Source organism: Malaclemys terrapin, chromosome 11 (assembly GCF_027887155.1).
Source record: "Malaclemys terrapin pileata isolate rMalTer1 chromosome 11, rMalTer1.hap1, whole genome shotgun sequence".
In the NCBI taxonomy this organism is placed as follows: domain Eukaryota; kingdom Metazoa; phylum Chordata; order Testudines; family Emydidae; genus Malaclemys; species Malaclemys terrapin.
Genome location: NC_071515.1, coordinates 9,101,581 through 9,110,350, shown reverse-complemented (window position 1 = coordinate 9,110,350; position 8,770 = coordinate 9,101,581). Strand labels below are relative to the sequence as shown.

Sequence of the window (8,770 nt, the reverse complement as noted above, 5' to 3'; positions counted from 1 at the left end):
CATTATACCCCATCCCTGCCACCCCCCCTCCCTACAGCTCCCTGCCCCACATTGCGCCCCATCCCCCCCACAGCTCCCTACCCTACATTGTGCCCCATCCCTCCCCATGGCTCCCTGCCCCATATGCGCCCCCTCCCCATGGCTCCCTGCTCCCGCCGCCCCATCCCACGGCTCGCAGGCCCACCCGCCGCATCACTCCCCCCACACGCAACCAGCTCCCTGCCCACACTCCCCCCCCCCCCCATCGCGCCTCGTCGGGGGTGGAGGTTGGAGTTGTACTAAAAATAGCTGCCGCTTCCTGATTGGCGGAAGGAAAAAATGGTCGCACCACGTGACTTTCCATCTAAAAATTCCAAAATGGCGGATCCCATCACGGGCTGATTCCGTTGGTGGCGCGCGCGCCGCTGTGTCCGCCCAGCGCCGGGCCCTCCCCGTGGCTTGCCACCATCCCGAGCGCCTGCTGCCGCCGCACAGGTCAGTACCTAGCTCCCCCGACCCGCGCGGGCCGTGCAACGTCTGCCCGCATCTATACGGAGGCAGCCGCTGCGCGGCCCCTTTAAAGCTGCGGATATTTTTGTCTTCCGGCTTTTAATTCTGCTGAGGCTGCTCCCGTCCGCTGTGTCCTTAAAGGGATGGGTCGCGCACGGCTATTTTTCTCTTTGGTCTGAGTGGCGAACGCGGAGGGTTCCGGGCAGGAGGTTGATGGGCAGGTCGGAGCACCAATGTGGGGCGTCTTCACTGCAGTGGCGGGTGCGTTTGAGCCCCCTTAAAGGCTCACGCTGCACTGTGATTAGGTAGCAGCGACGACAGGGCGGGACTCCGTCATCTCACCAATAGGGGAGGACAAAGTGGAGTCGGGGGCGGGTCGTGAGGTGACTGACCCTTGGCGGGGCCATTCAACGCGGGGCATGCGGGCTCCGCTCTCTGGCGGTTCGGCGTGGCTTGGGTTTTTGTGAATGAGCCGGGTGGGGCCGGGGCTGTGGTACGTCCCGCCCCCTCCGGGTCTCTGCGACTCCACCCTCCCCCCACCCCCGCTCAGTGAGCAGCGCCGCCGCCGCCTCGCTGCTGAGCGGGGCTCGGTGGGGAGCGATGCAGCTGGGGTGAGTGGAGCGGGGAGCGGCTGCGACGCCGCCGCCTCCTGCCGCTAAGGGGTTGGGGACCGCGGCCCGAGAGCCTCCCGCAGAGCAGGGGGCGGGGCTGGGCTGGGTGTCTCTGTCCGACAGCCTCCTCCCGTGTGTGTCCGTGTCCGGCCGTCACTTGTGTGTGTGTCTGTCTGTCCGGCCGTCACTTGTGTGTGTGTGTGTGGGGGGGGCGTTGTGTCTGGCAGTCGCTGTATGTGTGTGGACTATGACAGTAACTCGGGATGTGTGCTTGTGTGTGTGTATATATGTCTCTGTCTGTCCGGCAGTCACTGTGTGTCTGGGGGGAGGAAGGGGAGGGTTGTCTGTCCGGCAGTCACTGGGGAGGGGGGGGGGGGGGGGGAGGGCGATTGTGTCTGTCCGGCAGTCACTGTGGGTGTGGGTGTCTCTTTCCGACAGTCACTGTGTGTGCGCGGTGGGGAGGGGGGGGGGTGTGTTTGTCTGGCAGTCACTTGGGTGGGTGTCCAGCAGTCACTGTGTGCACGTGTGTGTAAGTGGGGAGTTGTCTATCTGTGTGTCCAGCAGCCCCAGTGTGTGTGGGGGGGTAGCGTGTGTGTATGTCTGTCTGGCAGTGGCTCTGTTGTGTGTGGGGTGGGGGGGCTGTGTGTGTCTGTCTGGCAGTCGCTGTGTGTGTGTTGCCCAACAACTGCTGTGTGCCGGGGGAGCGAGGGGGGTATGTGTCTGGCTGTCTCTGTCCAGCAGTCAGCATGTCTGTGTATAGGGTTGCTCTGTGTGTGTGTGTGTGTGTGTCTCTGGCTGTCCGTCCAGCACTGTGTGTTGGGGGGCTGGCAGGCTGTCACAGGCACTGGTGTGTGTGTGTGTGTGTGTGTGTGAATCTGTCCCTGCAGCAGGGTGACCCTTGCAGATGGAGGCAGTGAGGATTTGTGTGTACTCCTGTGACGGCCGGACAGACAGACATCCTCCATCCATCCTACTGCCCAAATATCTCTCTCAATTCCCTGTGCAGAGCTGTGTGTCTGTCTCACCCAGTTAATAGTGAAGACATGTTCTGTGAAGGGGTAGAGGTATGGGTGGGGGGTTCTGGCATTAGAAGGGCTGAGCTCACTTGCAAATTGATTAAGCTGTTTACAATTCCGCTTTTTAAACCAATTAAAACAAATCAAAATTTCCCTTTAAATTATGAGTGACAATTAATTTAAAAAAATCCTGACAGGATAGTACTATGTCTGTATTACATTTAGGAAATAAACTCTTAGATAAAATGGCAATTTTGGTAGTTGAATTATTCGTAGCCGAGAAATAAAACCTAAAGGAGACTGCTGGGATAAAGAGGTGCAGATGGCTCTTTAAACTGTAATCGATTACTGCTTTGAATGCTTAATTATAATTCCGGTTTTTGGGAGATGGCACAAAACAAAGCTATGCAGTGGCCTGTGTTCTTGTAAAAGTTTTTTAAAATATGATTATTGTTCCCTATTGCACCTTCTGCACATGTGCCTGTGCTAATATGACGATAGTCCAGGCTATACATGCATGTATGTATTATTCAAAAGTGACTTTATCTGATGCTGATACCCATTCAGAGTAGCTGTTTTGATCTTTATGGTAATTTAAATGTATTTTATGTAAAGACTTATGTGGGAGTCTTATGCATTTCATGCTTATGGTAGTTTTTGTATTTCATTATCTTGTTTGAGATACTAGTAAATCAGCATTACAAAATTCTGCTTGTCCACTTATATGAGCCAAATAGATACTTATTAATTGGCAAACAAACAAAAAAAAATTCTGTCTTATTATGGTAAGAGTGGACAGTGGATTGTTTTGTATAACAAATATTCATGAGTACTTTTAGGCTGTTATACTGTTAATATACAACACAAAATGACAGTATCAAATCAAACTTATGGGTAACATTCTGGCCTACCCCTGCACTGTGCCTTGTTCCCTTCCCCCCTGAATTGCTGTGTGTTTAAAAGGGAGTTTTACTATATGAAATGTTGGTTTGTGCAACAATTTTCATGTCATAGTTTAAAAAAAAATAATTATAATGTATTTGGAGCAGTGGGAAGGGAGGTGTTACTGAGCTGCTGTTTGGATTTATGCTGCAGGAATTCATCAGGAAAGATGCTGTATGCAATACTAGTTTCTTTAATCTTTTGATTTTTTTGTGTGTGTGTGGCATTGTAAGCACAGCATGACCTCGTAAGCAAACTCACTTTTACTACATGATGATTATTTGACATTATACCAAGACACCTCATACCATTTGGAGGGAGGTAAAGCTGATCCATTCTGTTTCTTCAAAATACATGTAATGATATTAAGTGGCTTACGTACATATTTGCATGACACTGAAGGTTTTTTCAGTTTGTCATTAGATATGCTGTGACAGCTTTCGTATAAAGCTTTGCATAAATTAGACTTGTCACTTTTAAAATGTTGACGTTCTGGATTTAACAGAATGTCCATTACTGTAGATTTGCTTAATATTTTAGGGGGGAGTTTATGGAAGTTTATTTCACAAGTAACTGAGCTGTCTGTGAGAGAAGTGTGGGTGGATTGGGCAGGCAAAAGTCACCCACCAACCTGGAATCAAGACACTGAGAATGTAGTAGTTGTGTATTGGGGTCACTCAGTCACAGTATGGATCCTCTGGTCTCACCTCATCCACATCTGTCTACATGGGCTAGTGTAGAGATGCCTGTATTTTACTTTCTGCATAGCCTCAATGCAAGATTTAAGTCCAGTAGAGAGCCTTGTATTTGCACTCTGTACCTAAGGTGAGTTTCACTCTTATTGAAGAAAGGCATCAGAGTACATCTGGATTTACTGCTGTTACATAGCATCAATAAAAGTGACTTGTGCGGTGTTCACTACTGTCAGTGCCTTCGATTGTGGCCAAAAGTTACCGGAAGTTATCTATCTAAATGAGAGCTCTTAAAAAGGGCAATATTTAAAAAAAGCTAAGGAACACAAAAGTTTATGTAGCCTGATTCTTGACAGGATTTCTTTTTTGTAATGTGACCTGTCATTGCTTTGAATTCTAATAGTGGTTGAAAGATCAGAAGTTGTTTTAGAGTTTTCACATTAAAAGATGCTGTTGTAGCTCCAGAGTCTGCCTGAAAGATTTGAGGGGGCATTGAATTAAGAAAGCTCAGCTGCTTGTATACAAATATCCAGCAATTACAAGGCAACAAAATTATTGCACTGTTCCATTGTTACCATGGCAACATGTTCACTCAATTACCGTTGGAAATGTAAAATGCCACCCAGTTAGAAGAGGCCACATTTTTTTTATAAACAAAAATATGTAAGAGAGAAACTTCATGAATGTTGTGCTGTTTTTATATTTGCATGTCTTAGGCATGTGCATCTTATCAGATATCCTTCATTATTAATATCAATTGTGTTCACTTATTTTTGGACCTTTAGAATGCCATGTTTGAACTTCAGTATTTAATTTTGCTTCAGGGTTTAGATTTTAGAAAGGTAAAATGGATTAAACCAACACAAACATATTCTGGAAATAAAATGAGAATAGAGGGGAAGCTTGTCAATTATTTAATAAAGATAATGTAAAAACAAATTTGAGTAAAAGCGGTTGTCTCATCTGATGGAACACACTTGGAGAATTTAGTGTTCATGGGCCAAGATTTTCAACATACTGGTAAGTTAATGTACAACAGATGTAATCAGACAAGTCTGAACAGGAGATAACTTTATAGGGTCAGTGGTAAGAAAGCAGTGAAAGTAAAATCCCAGAATGCCTTGTTATAAGTAGTAGCCAGGAACCAAAAATTAGGAAACAGCAGGATCTATGCATAGAATTCCTGATATGGGATTGACAACATAAATTAGATCTCTTGTCTACTGAAGTTAATCAGCAATTTAAAAACAGCTTTTAAACAAGGTGGTGATGGATATTACAAATTTTCAGTAATCTAGTTACTTGTTTAGATTATGGCTTATGTTTAAATTTATAAGAACAAAATACAAAATTATACAGTCAACATGCAAATTTTAAAGCGTCACACTCAAGCTGAAGTTTCAATAACTACTTCAGATTCAAATCTGAGGGTGGTACAAAAGGAAAAATGGAGGTCTCTTCCATACCAGTTTCTGAACCAGAAATTACTATTGGTATCCCAAAATTAATAGATACACTTGGAAAACCAGGTGACTGCGAGCCAGAGATAGATATGAAAGATGAGGGTGGGGACTTTACAAGTGATGTCCAGGAGCAATGAATGGTCACACACAGCTTTTGAGACTTGAGTCTGGTTGCTGTCCCTGAGCCTCGCTATTACAGCAGCTTTTGATAAAAGGTGGCTGAAACTTACTGCTCAGGTCCCCTCTAGCTGCTGAAAGGGAAGAAGAGACTGTTTCTTCTTTCCACTTTTACTTAGAGCTTCTTCAGTGTATGCGGGGGGAGGGTTTCTACTACTTTACCCATCCCTTGGAACCTTTTTTCTACTGTAGGGATTTGGGTCGGGATCAAGTTCTCCATGCAATCTGCAAAATTCTTCACTACCATGAATTACTCTTTCATGTCTGCAGTTGCCACTGCTGGTAGCTTTCTGATACAGCAGCAGCTTGAATTGACCTGATTTGAGTTTCATTTCTGCTCACATGATACACAGTGAAACTTCCAGTTTCTTCTTTATATACTCTGATGCTACTGTGAACATTAGCAGAGGTACAGGAGTTGCCTGTCTGCAGGCTCATGAAAACATGTAATCAGTTCTCATTCTTTTAGAATCTGGGCTACCTTTGCAATCATAAGAGTGAGAAATAAGAACTTATTAAAAAAACAAAAACTTAGTTTTTACAGAAATTGAGGACTTTAAGCTCACTACCCCCCGCCAGACAGCTAGAGACAGCTTTCCACTTACCTCTGTGGGGTAGATTTTTAAAGCTGTGTCCATTTATGTCCTTGATTTGAAGATGTAGAATGTATGAAATCACCACTTTAGGGCCCTGATTTTGCAATTTATAGTGCATAGGTGGTACATTGCTCTACCTGGGCTCAGCAGTCTGCTTGTAGGCTTGGGGCCTAGGATTGTAGTTTAAGGAAGTTACAGGCAGTTTTTTTTGTTTGAAAATGCATAAAGCATGTATCAAAGAAACTAGTGGGTACAAATGTTGGACTTGATAGGTGTAACTCTTCTTACTTAAGCATTTAGTTATATTGCTAGTGCCCTTCAGAACTTTGAGAAGTGGGGAGTAGTCAAGGATTTTTTTTAAGGTAACTTCAAAGATAGGCAACAAGATTTGAGATACAGACTAAGAGAACTAATTTTTCCAAAAAAAAAAAAAATTTTTTTCTTTAAGTTGAATATTTTCTTCATTGTAAGATGTAAACAATAATATAACCACTCTTCCCTCAAAGACAAGTTGCTGATTTGATGTTTTATGCACTTAAATCCTGGGTGTGTTGAATGCTTGGGTACATGCAACCTAAGGCCAAAGATGAAAACTTGCCTTTCTTAGAGTCCTTGAAAATGCTACTGAAATTGCAGTTAGAGCCCATACTGCGCTTTTGAAAGGTCTTGACTGTAACTAGTCCCCAGCACTCTTTCTGAAGTACAGTATGGTGTCTTGTTGGCTAAGTGGAGGAAATAATTATCAAGGTATTGGTCTGTGTAGAAGAAAAATCAGGGCTTCAAAAATTTGATAGCTTAGGCCTTGGGCTATAAGTAATACGCCTGGATGAAAATATTTGCTACCATGCCCCCTGCAATTTAAAAAAAGAAAAATAGCTCTAGGCCACTTGACAGTATATTTCAAATGCTGTTAAATATGGTATTTAACAACTTTTAGTTTAATAGATATTTTTAAATGTGACTTACTACTACAGCTGAATGAATAGTAGAAGAAATATTCATTGAATATATTTGATAATACCCCCAGAAGTAGTGTATGTGCAGAGTAGTATTTGCCTAGCTACTGTGCTGGTTGAAAACCACAAACAAGTATTAATGGAGTACAGTATTTGATGAACAGTGATAACATTCATTAAATATTTGCCAAGTATTCTTCAGTCAATACTACTTACTAGATCCTCTGGTATTTTCTTTTCCTTCCTGTCTTCACTCAACATTTCTTTTTTCCTGAGCTACCTTTGGTTAATTCCCTCTTCTCTCTTGTTCCTTTCCTTGCCTTATGTTCTCTGCCGCCTCCTTTATAATGTCTCCGTTCTGCTTCACCCCAACCCCATAAAGCCAGGTATTGGAGTTAAAATTGTAACTAGACTTCTTGTGGCTGAAGCACTAAATCTATCATCTGAGGGCTTGTCTACACTGCCCACCGAATCGGCGTGTAGTAATCGATCCGGCAGAAGTCGATTTCACATGTCTAGTATAGATGTGATAAATCGACAGCTGAGCACTCTCCCGTCGACTCCGGGACTCCACCAGAACGAGAACCGCAAGCAGAGTTGACGGGAGAGCGTCAGCTGTCGACTGTCTGCAGTGAAGACACCAGGGTAAGTAGATCTAAGTATGTCGACTTTAGCTACGCTATTCTTGTAGCTGAAGTTCCGCATCTTAAATCGACCCCACGCAGTAGTGTAGACAAACCCTCAGAGTGATATGAAAATGGTGGCAGGCACTAAACAGGGGTAGCTTTCCTGAATTCATCCCTCTGCTTTGTTGCTGCTGAGAGTCAGTTTCTAATGCTTGACCCTTCTCCTAGTTGTCATTTTTTTAGACCATTTCCCCAAATAATAGCTTTGATGTCTGCCTTTGCTGTTGCTCTCAACTTTCTGAAGTCTTGGCATAATGAAATTGACCTGATTCTTTTCAGTTTCATTGCTGCCTAGAGGTCTGAAAAAAGCAGTGAAAACTGGTGAGACTTTGGGTCAGTTTTCACTTTGCTGCAGATTGTTGGTGCTGAGAAGCAGCAGGGGTATTGGAGCTGTCTGTAGAACCAGGAAGACAGCAGTAAATGATCACTTTATTCCATTCACATTTTTCAGGCCTTCTCAACCATAAGAGCTAGATAATTTAAAAAAAAAAAAATGAAAACTTACCTTCTGCAGAAAGTGGTCGGAAAACTTCCTGCTTGCCATCCTCTGTTCAAGTTCTCGTATGCTTCCCGCTACTATGGTATTTGAGTGCCTTGGATGAGCAATTTCTCTTGCTATTTGGAAATTACTATAATCCTTTAACAGTATGTCTCCAGAAGAGAGACAGAAAGGAGGTAATGCCCTCTGGGATCAGGGAGCCGTGTGCGTGTGTGTGTGATGCAGGCAGGTGATGAGATGGAGAATATGTATAGTGGGGTACTTTTCCTCTTCTCTCCGTATAGCTGAAACTGAATAACCAAGACAATGCCTCAGGTGAAATCTGGTTGTCATGTCTGTGGTTGCTGGTGTGTTGAACCTCTCATTTTGTAAAGTCTGACCTCCTATAGACCTGCCAGTGTATATATATATATCTGCTTAAGAGGGCTAGGATTTTATAACAAACCTATAAATTAGTGGGCTGGGACAGTAATGAAGCAGAATACTTCTTAAAAATAAATTCCAGGATTAGAACATCAGTAATTTGGGGACCTGTACAGTGAACAGAACGATAGCAGCACCATATGGTGTTTTAGGTGACCTCTTAAAGACACACTTTCATTCTGAGGAAAGCATTGCATCTGATTTCATTTGTAATTCATAC

At 44.0% G+C, this 8,770-nt stretch overlaps 1 protein-coding gene across 7 annotated transcripts in view; it reads left to right on the top strand.

The window, feature by feature from the left end:
• The first annotated feature begins 382 nt into the window (after positions 1-382).
• Positions 383-8,770, top strand: part of HDAC4 (histone deacetylase 4) — a 439,923-nt gene continuing 431,535 nt past the window's right edge. For 6 of the 7 annotated variants that reach the window (XM_054043726.1, XM_054043721.1, XM_054043725.1 and 3 more), the window contains exon 1: positions 383-474. The gene's annotated coding sequence lies outside the window, so the exon portion shown is untranslated. Of the gene's footprint in view, positions 475-1,018; positions 1,101-8,770 lie in introns of those variants that run through there. The other variant, XM_054043720.1, reaches the window with a different exon arrangement.